Consider the following 14,979-nt stretch of genomic DNA (forward strand, 5'->3'; position numbering starts at 1 on the left):
CGGGCGCGGCCCCGCCGAGGCCGGCGCCGCCCGGCGGCGTGAAGATCTCGAGGTGGCGGCGGGAGATGAAGCTCGAGTGGCCCATGCTCACGTCCACCGAGCCCTGCGACGAGTTGCGCCCGATGGTCACCGAGCGCTTCTTCATCAGGTACTCGAACTCGCGGCCCTCGAGGCGCGCCACGGCCCAGCCGCCCGGCGGGGAGCCGCCGGCCCCGGGCTCACGGGGGCGCTGCTGGGCCGCGGAGGGACGGAGGAGGGCGCTGCCGGCTCCCTGCGGGAGGAGGTCCCCGCCGCGGTGGGGAGCCCTCCCCGGCCCCCGGGGCGTCCCACGCCCCAGACCGGGACCGCCCGTGGCCTCCGCGCATATCTGATTGCAAAAGGGTCTTTGTGCCAATCTGCTCAGGAGCCCGCGGCTGGCACAGCCCGGGGCTGGCGGGGGCCTGCGGGAGCGAGGCCCGGGCACTGCCCGGGCTGCAGAGGGGCGGGTGGGGCGTGGGCGGGGCAGCGGGGCGTCGTCCCTGGCCCCACAGTCCCAGGCTGCTGAGGCGCAGGGAGGAGGTTTTGAGATACCTCTGGGCTTGCAGTCAGGCCTCTTGGGTCTCTTTTCACTGCTTCCTTAACCCCCATTCCACGCTTGGTCCCCCCAAACCCAGATATCCCATCCAGCCATCAGAGGGAGACTGTTTTGTTATTAAATGCTGCCTTAAAAACAGCAACATGGAGTAGGTTTTGAGGTACGTTTATTACTTAAAAAGGGCAGGACTTTGTACAATAAACTGCCTGGTACTAAAGTTTTATTAACAAAAAGATCCAGACTTGTCTCTGGCTGTGTGCCCAGAGGCTCTTTGAGATGGTCGAGACATAAAATCTCACCCTCGCTCTTCCCTGGATTTTAAGAGTGTACCTGCAAATCCTCATCTTTTATCTTGGGCATTTGTTTGGAAAAGTAGTATTTTTTTTTTCGTAGTTATAATTTTTGAAGCTTCCAGGATACAGCTCAAAGCCACTCTTCCCGCCCCAGTAGGCTTTTCTGAGCTAGGGTGCAGCTCAGTGAGGTCTGCCTGTCTCAAGCAGGAGCTCAGCCTTGCCCACATTTCTCTCCACGTGAGGCCACCACCAGGTGCCTCTAGAGCACCGTCAGCAGCGGGGCTTCTGGGGACTCAAAGCCGGTTCGTGTGAGCTCTGGGGCTGGGGCTGGTGACCTCGCCCTTCCTGGGAATGACACGTACTTCTCAGCAGATGGGCGGCTCACCCCTGCCCCAGCTCGGCCGTGTACCTTGCCGAGAAACAGTTCCTCAAGCAAGGAGCTCTTTGAAATGCTGTGCCTCGTCCCAGCGTGAAAGCAGCCTCAGAGTCTTCAGCAGCCAATGCTTACTTCACCTTCGCTGTGTCCGAGCTGGAAAGGATTTTAGGGCGTCCCTGTCTGCTCGGCCTGCTTCTCCAGGGTGCCGCCACTTCCCCTATGCCATCACTTTAAGGAGGCTTTATAGGCCTCCCTGGAGGCGCAGGGGTGACAGCACAGCTCTGTGAAGCAGCCCCTGCAGCGCGAGTTCGATCTCCAGCCAGGGAGGGACCCCCGTGGCCCAGCAGACCTGGCCTGTCTCCCCGCTGCTCCCCTCAGCAGTGTGTTTCAGTACATTCACTCTGTCTCTGGGGAATCCTCTCACCCCAGCACCTCCGGCCTGTACCCCAGTTCTTGTATATATAAATAAATAAAACAAATATCCAAAAGCTCCTAACTTAGTAACTAATTAAGAAAATACAAAATTACAGTGACAGAAGCGTCTTGCCTTTCACTCCCAAATAACCAAAATTACTTATGCCGGGTCTGTGTTTCTTCCTGGGGTGCCACACAGCTTCCCCAACCTTGGCATCAAGTGGACACCACCACCCTAGAGCCACAGCGATTGTCATGTGGCACTTTTCAGTCACAGCAATCACTGAAAACCTTGCTTTGCAAAGAGGTGCCTGGATCAAAAGAAAGCACGATCTAGCATTAGAACTGCCTACTGTGTAAACGTCGGTGCAATTAGGCCCTCCCTGCTGGTGCAACGGGTTAGGACACCACCCTGCAAGCTGGCAGCAGCCGCTTCAGTGCCAGTTGATCCCCGGCCCCAGAGGTGACCCACATGGAGCAGCAGACCTCTCCTGCTCCTGAGCTGCCCGCTGTTCCCCTCAGCAGTGAACTTCGTCGATCTGCCTATTCTGTCCCCCGCTCTGTCTCTGGTGAATCCTCTCGCTGCCTATGTACCCCAGTTCTGTGTGCATAAATAAATAAATCTTTAAAAAAAAATAGGTGCAATAACGGTTGATTTGGTGATGGGAAGCCCACAGGGATGACAACTGAGATGGAAAAAGGTACAAAATGATGTAAAAAAAAATTATATTATTAAAAAAAATAAATTTGATATCAAATGTTAAAAAAATAGGTACAATAAAACCACATCTACATTTAATCATTATTGTCACTGCCACGTTTTCTGGCTCTTTTCATATGTTTCACCAAACTATTTTAGAGAAAATAAGATGCAATGCTTCACCTACAATGAAGATATTTATCACACCTTCCCATGCCATCTAGTACCTACTCCTCGTTCGAATGTACAAAGCTTAGCAGGACATTTTGAAATGTCTTTGTTCAAAGCAGGATCTCACCAAAGGTCAAACACTGGGGTGTCTCTCAGTTTAGAGCTGTCTCCCAATCTTCTTCTTTTTTAGTCTTACATTGCCCTTTTTGAAGAACCAGGCTCAGTATGCAGCTTACAATCTAGCTTACGCCAGGTGAACTCACAGTGGCAACGATCATTGGATTCCCTTGGAAACTGAAAATACCCTGCAGTACTCGTGACAGTTTGCTGCGACATCTGAGTGTCCAGGCGGCAGCAAAATGTGACTGTGATGTCTGGTCATTTAGCTGCCCGGGCTTCAAGTGGTCTGGGGACAAAGCCAACGAGCACAGGCTTGCTGCGATGGACAGAGAAGAGCATGTCCTCACCGAGAGCAGTGCTTTCTGCTCTACTGGCCTTGAGAAACAGCAGGGAAAATCATTCGGATGTGGCCCTCCCTGACGGCACAAGGGGTTAAGACACAGCACCGCGAAGCTGTCTGCAGCCCCTGCAGCACGAGTTCCATCCCCAGCCAGGGAGGGGCCCACAGGGCGCAGCAGATCTCTCCTGTCTCCTTGCTGCTCCCCTCAGCCGTGTATTTCAGTAGATCCATCTGTTCTGCTTCCCGCTCTGTCTCTGGGGAATCCTTTCACCCCCACACCTCTGGGCTGTGCCCCTCTTCTCTTATGCATACATAAACAAATCTCTAAAGAAAACATTCAGTTGAACCTTCCTGAGTAAAGTGATCAAGTAGGTCGGGAATATCTGCCTCATTGCTTACATGTCTATTTCAGGTCTTCTCTAATGCGAGCACCTTGTTTCAAGTATCAGAAATTTCCGCCCACTCCCCTGGGTTTGTCTCTGGCTGGTTAAGCATCAAATTAACATATCAAAGCAGTAGGAGATATGAACAGATCTAGTTACATATGTGTGGAGAATCTACATGGATGTAGATTCCAAAGTCAGTGGGGCAAGATGCGGGTGTGTGGGCGCTGAGGACTCGTGCAGAGAGCTGGGGCTGCAAGGGGGGTGGGGGTGGGGTTCAAATGACAGGGAAAGGCGAAGACTACATGCTTGGTAGTTAAGTTTCTTGACTGGAAAGTTTATTTCTGGTAAAAAAAAAATCCTAATTCAGGGCGAAACCCCCAGTTTTCATTCTTCTAAGTAGTTAAGGGGGTGGGAGGGTGTCTCGTGAGCTGCCAGACCTCATCTCAGTTTGCAGTGCACATGCCAGAGTGACAAGCTGCTCAGATACGGCCACGAGCGAGCGTTCTGGGCTTTAGAGGGTTGCAGGATCAGCGCTTGGGCTGGGCTTGGGCTTTGTGCCTCACGGCCCTGGCGTTGGGGTGCTGAGGGCCCCTCCATTCACGGGATTTTTTCTTAGGAATGGTGCCGCCTCTCTGCTCCCGCCCCACTCCCACTTGATGGATCACAAAAGCCTGTTCTTCCCAGCGATCTCCTTCCAGCCTCCCTGCAAGTGCAGAAAGAGCACACAGGTATGATAAGCAGACAGGAAAGTAAGATTCAGAGGCAGGTGCAGAGGCTACACAAGGAACACCGGGCGTCCCCACCCCGCTTTCCTTTCCTGTGACCCCAGTGCCCTCCACACCTGCTGCGCTGTGGGTGCTGGACACCAGGCTCACGCTCGACCCATCTGAACTTCGTGTCAGAGAGTCATCCCGTTCCTTGAAGCTCCCTGTCTCCAGAGAAAGTCACTTTGGAACCCAAGGCTGAGTTGGTATTCTCGTTGCTCGGCTTCTTTGCGCCTTCCTTCCTGGGTGCAGGCGCTGGTGAGAGCCCACTGAACCGTTTGTGACAATGAATGACGGTCGATTTGTCAAAGCGCCGTGTGGGCGGGGGCATGCTGCTGTCTGTTCTGCACACACAGACTTGCTGCTGGTTACCTCCGTGTTCGGAATGTGCCGGTGCCCCCTGCACGGCGAGCTCTCAGCTCACCCTGAGGAGGAAGGCGGGAGCCGGGCGGGCGTTCTCCCCCACGGTGTCTGCCAGCCCCAGCAAGGGCGCTGCCGTCCAAGACTTTCCATTTGGTTGTTACTGGGACGCAGGGTAGGGGAGGAGGGGCCGTGTGTTTCCTGGAAGCCAACGGGGTTGGGGGCAACGCATATTGCAAGTGAGGAATGAAAGCTTCTAGGGTTTGACTTGTGGCAAGGTCAGAGCATATGTTAGGGGAAATGACAGGTGCTGGACTGCAGGATGTGGAGTTTAGGCGAAAAGAGCAGCAAATAAACCCCTTGGCCGTGCACCTCAAAAAAGGGGTTTGTAAGTCACCCCTTCGAGCATGAACTCTCCTTCCGTGGGTCTGGAAGGAGGCAAGTGCAGGGAGAGGAGAAACAGGGACGAGAAAGTATGTTCTGAGAGCAGCTCGTTCGTCCGGCTTAGGGTGCTGTCAAGTGCCCTGCCCCTGAGCCGTACCCCCAGATCCTATATGGGACAGGCTGAGGCCATAGCGCATAGAGCAGGCATCACTCTGGAGTTTTTTGTTTTTTTTTTTTTAAGATTTATTTATGTATGCATACAGAGCTGGGGTAGAGGCCAGAGGCTCAGGGGTGGGGAGAGGCTTCACCAGAGACAGAGTGGGGAGCAGAACAGGCAGAGTGACAAAGTCCACTGCTGAGGGGGAGCAGCAGGGAGACAGAAGAGGTCTGCCGCGCCCTGTGGTCACCTCCATGGCTAGGGACTGAACTCGTGCTGAAAGTGGTTGTGGTGCTGTGCTTTAACCCGACGCGTCACCAGGGAGAGCCCTGCCCTGGAGACTTTAGGAGTTGCAACCAAATTTTCTGATGTTCCAGTTTTGCTCAGTTTCAGGATGGAGAAACCAAGACTTTCTTCAGAGGTGGAACCAGCTTACTGGACTATTTTTCTTTTGCGTAGAAAAAACAGGCTCCAGACGCTACTAACTTGGCAAAAGTTGCTGTAGCACAGAGACGCAGAGCGGGAAGAGGCGGGCCCCTTTATTCCTTCAGTCCAGACGTGGGGAGACAGAAATCACGCGGCTTCCACGCGTTTCCCCCGCGCCCCCTCGCCTCCCAGGGCAGTCAGACCCTGCTGAGTGAAGAGCGAGGGGAGGCCACGACGTGGACTTGGCTGGAGCGGGTTGGCTCGCTGCAGTGGGGTCACGGGCAAGCACAGGGCTGACTTCCCAGAGGCTTCCATGTCAGGTGCTGCCTCTCGCTGGGCAGCCGCTCCCTGCGTGTGCAGAGCTCTGGCACCCAGGGCATTTAAAGCCTTAAACGTCCAGCTTTCAGAACAGGGAGAAATCTGTGTTGTCTGCTTGTCAGGTCCCGGGCTGTGGTATTTTGCTCCAGCAGCCAAACAGCTGAGCCCCAGGCCACGAGAGCCTGGGACCAGCAGGCCTGGTGCTGACTGTGGCCAGCCAGCCCTGGGTTCGGACACAGGGTCCTGGCCAGCTCTTGCTCTGCCGCAGCCGGTCGCAGGTGTTGGGCGACAGCTCGCTGGATGAATTTGCTACGCCCCTCACAGTGTCTCACCGTTCCCCTAGCTCTAGGCCCCAGGTCACCTCACGAGGCACCTCGTAATTCTGAAAATTCAATCACTTCCTCATTAAAGTCTATTTAGTTTTAGAAATGTTATCACTGCTGAAGAGACAGATCAGTGTCTTGTGGGCTTGAGGACCCTGTAAAGTTATGCTCGATGGGGACAGGGCATGATGCACTCTGGCTTAAGTCTCCAAGCCTGAGGCCTCTGGCTTTACTGAACAGGAGAGAAGACAGATGAACAGAGACAGAGCTCAGGTGAGCCCAGGATGGAGGGGCTGAGGGTGGAATTGCATGCTCACCCCAATTTATGTGTTACAAGCCAGGCTCCCAGCACCTCAGCAGAGACTAGGCTTGGAGGGAGGGTCTTTTAAGAGCTGATGAGTCAAAATGAAGTCAGTGGGGTGGGCCCCAGTGGAATCTGGGTTCTTATAAGAAGCATAGGCCAGGACAAGTGACAGCCCCCCAAGGGACAGCCGTGGGGCCCGCAGGCCGGTCCGCAGCAAGCAGCCAGAGGAGCCTGGCAGGATGAGCCTGAGCCGCCTGCACCTGGGACGTCCAGCGGGAGTCAATTCTGCAGTTCAAGCCCCTGGTCTGTGCGACCCCATTATGCCAGCCCTGACATGGGAATGTAGGGGTTTTTTCAGGACCCCTGGGGAGCACTGATGTGCCTCTTCCTATGCATTCTTTACGATGAAGGTAATTTATAAAGTGGGCACTAATAATAAACAATCGCTTGTAATACGGACCAATTATAGCGACATGCAGCAATGAAATCGCTGTGAATGTGGTCTCTTTCTTTCTCTCCAGCTCACGGTTCCGCCATCTTCAGGAAACTTAGGCTCTTTATTCCCCAGACGTAAGACCATACCTGGGGAGCGTCTGAAGACTGGGTGGGGTGAGGTGCACAAAGTCACACTGGTGGCCGCTGGTGGGGCCTGCCGGGGACTTGGGGTCAGCTGGGACCACGCGGCAGCCTGCCAAGGCCCGAGACTCCACTGTCTCCCAGCTGTGCCCTCCTCTGGGCCTCGAGCTCCCACCCTCTCTGTGCTCTTGCCTTGCATCAGGTGAGGGTGGTGTTGTGGCCATTTCCCTGGGACTTCCTCCTCCCTGGGAAGCCGCCATATTGAAGCTGGTTTCCTCTCGGTGGGGACGGCCTCCGGGGATCGAGGACACGGGCCCAGCAGGTCGTCGGTCTCTAGAAGGCCCAGGCGGGGTGTGGACACCCCCCTCCCCCCAGAACCACCTGCAGTGAGGTTTCCCACCTCCTGGGCCAGCAAGGCCAGCTCACCAGGGAATTGTGCTCACTGCCTGGGCCGGTGTGTGGAGTTCACGACGCAAGGCCATTTCTCTCTCAGGTGGGGAGAGTTGAATCTCTGCCATGACCCAGAGACTCTCAGCTGGGGTGTGGGGTCCCTTTCCCTGAGGCCCTGCCCCTAGGTCCCCCCACGGAGCAGCACCAGCCCAGACTTGCTCCCTCCCCCGTCCCGGGGCTCCTGGGCCAGCCCCAGCCGCACTGACCACACACTCCACCGAGCGAGGCCATGACCTTCCGGGGCTGGGCACGTCCAGTCAACACCAGCCTGGCCACTTCTGTTTCTCCAGCGGCCTCCGCCCATTTCCTTCCCTCCCTCTCCACTTTCAATAACAAGAACATGTTTTCTTTTTACGTATCTGGAAAAAACAATAAATGTGTTTGGTTTATAGTCCTGTTTTTAAAACATTAAGGCCTGTTACTCTGGCTGACTTCAGCCAGTGGGTTGATAAGGATTGTTGACCCTCAGGTCTGGACTGGCCTGGGATGGAGGAAGAGGGGGGTTAGGAGGTAAGGCAGGAATCGAGGTGGGGGGAGAGGCTAGCTGGCTTGAAGCTGCCCCCCGACATCCTTATCAACAGCCCCCCGACGAACAGCCGTGGGGCCCTCAGGCCAGTCCGCAGCAAGCACGGAGGGACCCGGCAGGATGAGCCTGAGCCGCCTGCACCTGGGACGTCCAGCGGGAGTCAGTTCTGCAGTTCTGGTCTGTGCGGCCCCATTATGCCAGCCCTGACGTATATGTGTATGGCGATATAGCCTCTATCATCTGTCTGTCTGTCTAATTCATAGGACCCGTGGGTGCATTGGGGAAAAAAAAAAAGGAAAAACAAAAGCCAAGAGTGGACACTGGCCTCACCGGACCGTGCACTGTGGGAGGACAGGAGCAGTGGGACCCCGATCTGGGCAGTGGCGCCACGGAACACGGCAGCCGACAAGCACCTGCTGTTGAGCATGTCGTGCGCCAGAGGTGAAGTTCGAGCCCGTTCTCCTTCAGAGAATAGACATTTTCCTCAGGTGTTCTTTTTCAGACTGAGAATTTGCACAGATTATGTGGCAAAGAGGGGTGCAGCCACCCCCGCCCTGCCCGCGCCAGCACCCAGCGCCCACCTCCCAGCCCGCCGCGGCAGACAGGCCTTTCGGAAAGGCCACCCAGAGCCGGGGCCTCCGCTGCAGCTCCAGCCTCCAAGCTCCCCGTTCCCTGGGGCAGAAACGCGAGCAGAGTCCCCGAACGCTCTCCCTGCTCACCCTCCACGCTCACCCTCCACCCTCCTGCTGGAACCAGCCCTGGGGAGGGGACGCCTGTACCGGTGACCAGGCCCAGACCCGGCCCTCGTCACGGGCGGAGCTGTGGGGGTCCCTCTCTGGACCCCAGGGCCCACTATACGGCCCAGAGTCCATCACTCTGTTCTTTCCTGTTCCCTTGTTGCTGGGCCGGGCTCCTCGTGGGCTGGGCATCAGGGTGGCACTAGTCCAAAACTAGGTGGTGAGGAAGTTGGTTGGGCGCTGCTGGTTAGCTCTGTGCCAACCTGCCTCCAGTTAAAATGGGGCCTGGACAGCCGGGGGCTGGAGGCTGCAGAGGGGTGAGCCTGGGGGGGTTTGATCAGCGGTGAGGGGTGCCCAGCTCGGGCCTCTGCACCAGCTGGGGTGGACGCAACAGGTCGTGCTGGAGGCACGCGGCCCAGGGGTGCTGTCCCGGGGCCCCAGGGCCGGGCGGCGTAGCCCGTGGCTCCCAGGCCCAGCAAAGCCGGGGGTCTTACATGTTTCTGCAGCTGAGGAGGGGCTCCCGCTCCCCGCACCTCCTCACAGCCCCGGGCCCTGCAGCACACACAGCGTCACTGAGGCCCCGCGTGTGCAAACACAAGCGATTCCAAACCAGTGCGGGCTGGACGAGCTGCGAGGAGCGCAGAGAGGGGCTAGCTGCCCTCCGGCCGCCGGTGGGGGTCGCTCTGCTCCGGACACCAGACGCTCCTGGGGGGAAGGGCTGGGGTGGGGGAGCGGGTGGCTCTTGCTGCCTTATGTGAGGGGCGCTGGACACAAGTGAAGCCATGCAGGAAGGGCGTGCGTGGGGCCAGCTGCTCTTGGCTCCTTGGCCAGGCACGGACTGCTTCAGAGAGGCTCTCGGGGCCGGCCTGAGTCCCAGACTCCAGCACTGTCCTGCTACCTTGGAAGTCTGGGGTTTGGCACAGCGAAGGGGAGGCCAGGCAGGAGGCAGACAGCAGCAGTGGCAGAGAAAAGGAGCAAAGAGATTTGGAAGGACACGGGACAGAAACGAGATCACGCCCGCGGAGAGCAGGAGAGAGACAGACCGGGGCAGGGCTGGGGCGGCCTGTCGGGCCCTGGCCCTGCTCCTTCTGCCCCTCTGACCCTCCCAGCTGGCTTCAAGGGGGCGGGGGGGGGGTCACAGGAGGGGCGGAGGGCATTGAGCGCAGTGGGGGTCCCCATCCCCCACAGATGCCCTCCTGGGCACTTCCTAGAAGGAAGAGAGTCTGGAGGGGCGTGGTGCCTCCCCTGCCCCTGCTCCTCTCGTTGGGGCAGTGGGGTGCACCCCTCCAGGCCCTGCTTGGCTCTTAGAGCCCTCTCCAGGTCTGGGGTGGCACTGAGGGTCTCCCTCAGGGTTCCAATCGGGGTGGTCACAGCAGGGGACACAACTCCCAGCTTCCTGTCACAGCCTCGAGGCGCTGGGGAAATAGAGGCTCCCAGACCAGCGAGGTCTGGGGGGCGGGCTCTGAAGTCACCAAGGGGTGGTGCCTGCTTGACCTCCAGCAGAGGGGGAGCAGAGGCTGGGCCAGAAAGGACAGAGCGGGCCCTGTGTCCAGCCTTGTGTGGAACCAGCAAAGACCCCGGCCCCAGAGCTGTAGCGTGCAGGGCCCTGGCCGCCTTGGCTAGCGGGCGGGGCAGTGAGGCTGTCAGGGAGCGGAGCCGGCACAGCTCAGGGCTCTGCTTCTCCGGGAACAGACAGCCTCTGAGGCCAGAGAGCGCTGGCTCACGCCCAGCCGCCATTCTCCACACGACCTTGGGCAGTGACTTCAGCCCCCGGCAACTGCTCACCTCTGTGGATCTAACTCTGAGCTTCGCTGCCATAACAGTAGCAAGGGCCAAGGCCTCCCTGGTGGCGTAGCGGGAGCGCAGCACCATGAAGCAGCACGAGCTCGATCCGGGCCAGGGAGTGACCCACACGGCGCAGCAGACCTCTCCTGACTCCCGCCGCTCCCCTCAGCCCTGGATTTTAGTCCATCTGCCTGTCCTGCTCCCCACTCTGTCTCCAGTGAGTCCTCTCACTGCCTGCACCTCTGGCCTGTACCCCAGTGCTATGCACATAAATAAATAAATCTTTAAAAAAATAGTAGCAAGGGGCCCTCCCTGGTGGCGCAGCGGGTTAAAGCACAGCACTGAGAATCTAAAGCCGCTTCCGCATGAGTTTGATTCCCACCTGCCCCGGAGGTGACCACATGGCGAGGCAGACCTCTCCTGGCCCGCCCGCTGCTCCCCTCAGCAGTGTACTTCGTCGATCTGCCTGTTCTGCTCCCCACTCTGTCTCTGGTGAATCCTCTCACCCTCCACATCTCTGGCCTGTACCCCAGTTCTGTATGAATAAATAAATAAATCTTAAAAAAAAAATAGTAGCAAGGGCCAGTATTTCCTGGGGTTTCCTCCAGATGGGTGAAGGGCTCCTGCCAGTCTGCCTGCTTAAATCCCATGGCAACCCTGTGAGGTGAGGCACCCCCATTTTACAGAGACGCTGACCCTCCCGTCAGGCACCCTGCTTATTCTGACTTAATGGATTTGGAGTAAGGTCTCCAAATGGATTTTTGTTCAGAAATGGAACAACAAAAAAAAAAAGACTTTTTCCGACAAGTAAAAACAGAAATTTTATTGCTGGCAGGTCTACTCCCAAAGAAATGATAAAAGAAATTCTTTAGGCAGGAAAAAAATATGATGTAGATTAGAAACTTGAATCTACACAGAGATGAAGAACACCGGGGGAGGGTAGGTGAAAGTAAGCAACACATCTTTTCCATAGTTTAACTTCTCTAAGGAGCAGGTTTTTATTTTTATTATTATTTTTTTTTTAAAGATTTTTTTTTTATTTGTACATACAGAACTGGGGTACAGGCCAGAGATGCAGAGGTGGCGAGAGGATTCACCAGGGACAGAGTGGGGAGCAGAACAGGCCGACTGACGAAGTCCACTGCTGAGGGGAGCAGCGGGCAGGTCAGGAGAGGTCTGCCACACCATGTGGTCACCTCCGGGGCAGGTGGAGATCGAACTCATGCGGAAGCGGCTTCAGCTTCTCAGTGCTGTGCTTTAACCCTCTGCGCCACCAGGGAGGGCCCAGGAGCAGATTTTTAAAGCGACAATAGCAACAGAAGCTCCTAGTGTGTGCAAAAGCAAAATGTATGGTGGAAATAGTACACAGGAGAGCACAGAGGAGTGGGGATGTGCTGTTTTAAGATGTCACCAGGAGCAGGACACCTGGCCCCTCACTGCCTAAAAGTCAGAACCCCAGAGACGAGAGCAGGTGGGAGGAATCAAGGTCACTGAGGAGCCTGCAGCCGGGGACAGGCGAGTGTCCCTGCACATCTGAGGCCCTTAGGTTGACTGGGGCTGGGCCGGGACTGTGGGGCCTGGGGCCAACACTCCCTCGGGTCTTCCTCTCTTTTATGGTTTTAAGATTTATTTATGCACACAAGAACTGGGGTACAGGCCAGAGGTGAGAGGATTCCCCAGAGATAGAGGGGGGAGCAGAACAGGCAGATGTAGTGAAATACACTGCTGAGGGGAGCAGCGGGTGAGACAGGAGAGGCATGTTGAGCCATGTGGCACAGCTCCCTGGCTGGGGGTCGAACTTAGGGTACAGTGGCTGGTGAGTGCTTGACAACACTGAGGTTTAACCCCTGCGTCACCAGGGAGCTCCTTCTACAACTCAGTTAAAGGTAGACTCAAGACAGTTTAAAAATATAGATGGTCAACCCTATGAAAACTGCTATATCTCTATTTACAGCATCTTAAAATGCAATGCGAAAGCGGAGTTAAAGGCAATCATAAATATTGTTCAGTTGAACCCACAAAGGGCAAAAGAGGAAAAAGGAATCAAAACAAATGGAACAAACAGAAAACAGCTAGCGCGGCGGCGGCCTTTAATCCGCAGTGTCTGTGGCCTGAGGTTCTTCCCCACCCGGCCATTACCCTGTGTGTCATCGCTTTGAAGCACGTCAGGACAAACAGTGGAGTCATGCATGTGTGGGACAGACGCTGGCCCACAAGCTCGAGGTGCTTGGTTAGGACCCTCATCAGGAACCAGCTCCCAGTGTGGACACTTGTCCTGGGTCGCCACCACAATGGCATGGCAGCTCTCCACAGGATGGGGACTTTGCTTTTCATTGAGGACACAGTGGCCTGGGCGAGTCTGCAGCCAGAGCATTTCCCAGGGGGCCTGGCACGCCCGGCCCTGGAGGGAGCTGGCCGCAGCTTGTCTCTGCGGTGAGCTAAGGCAGTGGTGGGGCCCTTGAGACCCCACTTTCGCCTCCAGCCTTTTAACCCCGCTGCTGGCCTGGCTGCTGGCTCTCAGCGGGCTCTCCAGCCTCTACAGTGGCGTCTCTCGGGTGCTGTCTGCCTCTGTTGTGCGGCTCTGGGGGTTGAGGGCTTCGTCTGTCTTCTCCCGTCTGCACCCGAGGGCCTGGCACACAGTACTTGAAGCTCTCTCCACCGGGGGCCTGCATGGGTGAGGTCCGGGCCCCCCTCACCCGCGTAGCTGCAGATGGAGAGATTCCTCCTGGTCCTTTCTTGGGCCTGTGCTCCCAGGAGTGCTAGGGGTGGACGTCCTCGCTGTCATCCCTGGACTGTGCTTATCAAGTCATGGGGGACTGAGGTGTGGGGAGTCCGCTGGTTTTTAAAACACAGAGGGGCGAGGGGATTCCTTGAACCCACACTGAGCTCCAGGAGGACAGGGCTCAGCTGAAATTCGACAGCATTACGCCCAAGTGTGTTAGATACTACAAACAAAATAAAGATGCAAAGCATTCCCTTGAAGTCAAACTCGTACAAAAATGAACAACAATGTAAAATATATACATGAAGCAAACCAAGACAGAGTTCCCTCAAACCCAAAAGACCAATCTGTCTGGGTAGCGGTGGTTGGCAAAAGCACAGAGAACATTCCCAAGTGACGTAAAGCACAGAACTGTGACTGTGCGTAAAGGGGTGGTCAGGTGAACGGCAGCCCGCGTGGCCCTGGCCTCTCTGGCTGGGGTCCTTCCAGAATAGGTTAGCCACGCACAGGGACACAGGGAGGACACAGGCACACGGGACGTCGGCTGGGAGAGAGGCCAGGAGACGCCAACCCTGGCCACGCCTTGGTCTTGGACTGCAGCCCCCAGAGTGGGAGACGTCGAGAGCTGCGCGGCAAGCCCCACTCTGCTCCCCGGCTGTGAGCAGACCAGCAGAATGACGCCCGGCGGCAGCCTGCTCCCAGGGATTTAGCCCACAGGACACCCAGGCTGAGCGTGCGGTGTGGGCCTGGGGCGGAGTCAGGAAGGTGGGCTTGGCTGTGCAGAGGGGCCTGAACTCATCCTGCTCTGCCACTTGCTGTCTCTAGCGATGGGACGATGGCGGCACTGCCCTCGGGCAGGGTGCATGGCGTGACAGGCAGCGACACAAATGTAGAGGCGTCACTCTGGAGCACTCAGGTCGCCCCCGGCCCCCACCCCAGGCCCCTGAACTCAGAATTCGCCTCTGCCGTTTGGCCAGCAGCAGCCAAAGGGTGGGGTGGGGAAGCGTCAGAGGCCCCTCATGGGGCATCCCCAGACCCCAGCTGGGTGAGTGTGTCAACCTGGCCACCCTCCTCGCCGAGTGCCGCTGCTTGCTCAGATGGGGTCCCTTCCGAAGCCCACGACGCGCCTTCTCCCAAGGTAGCCGGACAAAGACCGGTGTAGCCCTTTCTTGAGCCCCATCAGCAGAGCCTCAAAGGGTTTCTGGCTTCACCTCACATCTTGGTGATTTTAAGGATGTATTTATTGATGAAGACAAGAACTGGGGTGCAGGCCACAGGTACGGGGGTGAGAGGGTTCACCAGAAACAGAGTGGGGAGCAGAACAGGCAGACTGACTGAGACACACTGCTGAGGGGCGCAGCGGGGGGACAGGAGGGGTCTGGTGCGCCCTGTGGGTCCCTCCCTAGCCGGGGTCCGAACTCGCACTGCAGCGGCTGCGGACAGCTTCACAGTGCTGCGCTTTAACCCGTTGTGCCACCCCGGGGGGCCCATGCTGGGTGATTTTTGTTGATACTATTTTTTTAAAAATTTTTATAATAGCTTATTTATTTTTCCACATTTTTGTGCATTTTTCCATCTCAGTTGCAATCCCCTTGGGCTTCCCATCACCAAATCACCTATGTGCCATGTTGATACTATTTTATGGGCAGAAGATGGAGGCGGAGGGAAGCTTATCCCCTACAGCATCTCCCGCAGTCAGGGCGCCGCCAGGCAGCCTTTCAGGCAGCCCCTTCTTGCACTATAGACGGCTCCGGTTCGGTTTTATAAGCTCAC

The sequence above is a fragment of the Condylura cristata genome, unplaced genomic scaffold (assembly GCF_000260355.1).
Source record: "Condylura cristata isolate star-nosed mole 26May11 unplaced genomic scaffold, ConCri1.0 scaffold00011, whole genome shotgun sequence".
NCBI classification, from domain to species: Eukaryota; Metazoa; Chordata; class Mammalia; order Eulipotyphla; family Talpidae; genus Condylura; species Condylura cristata.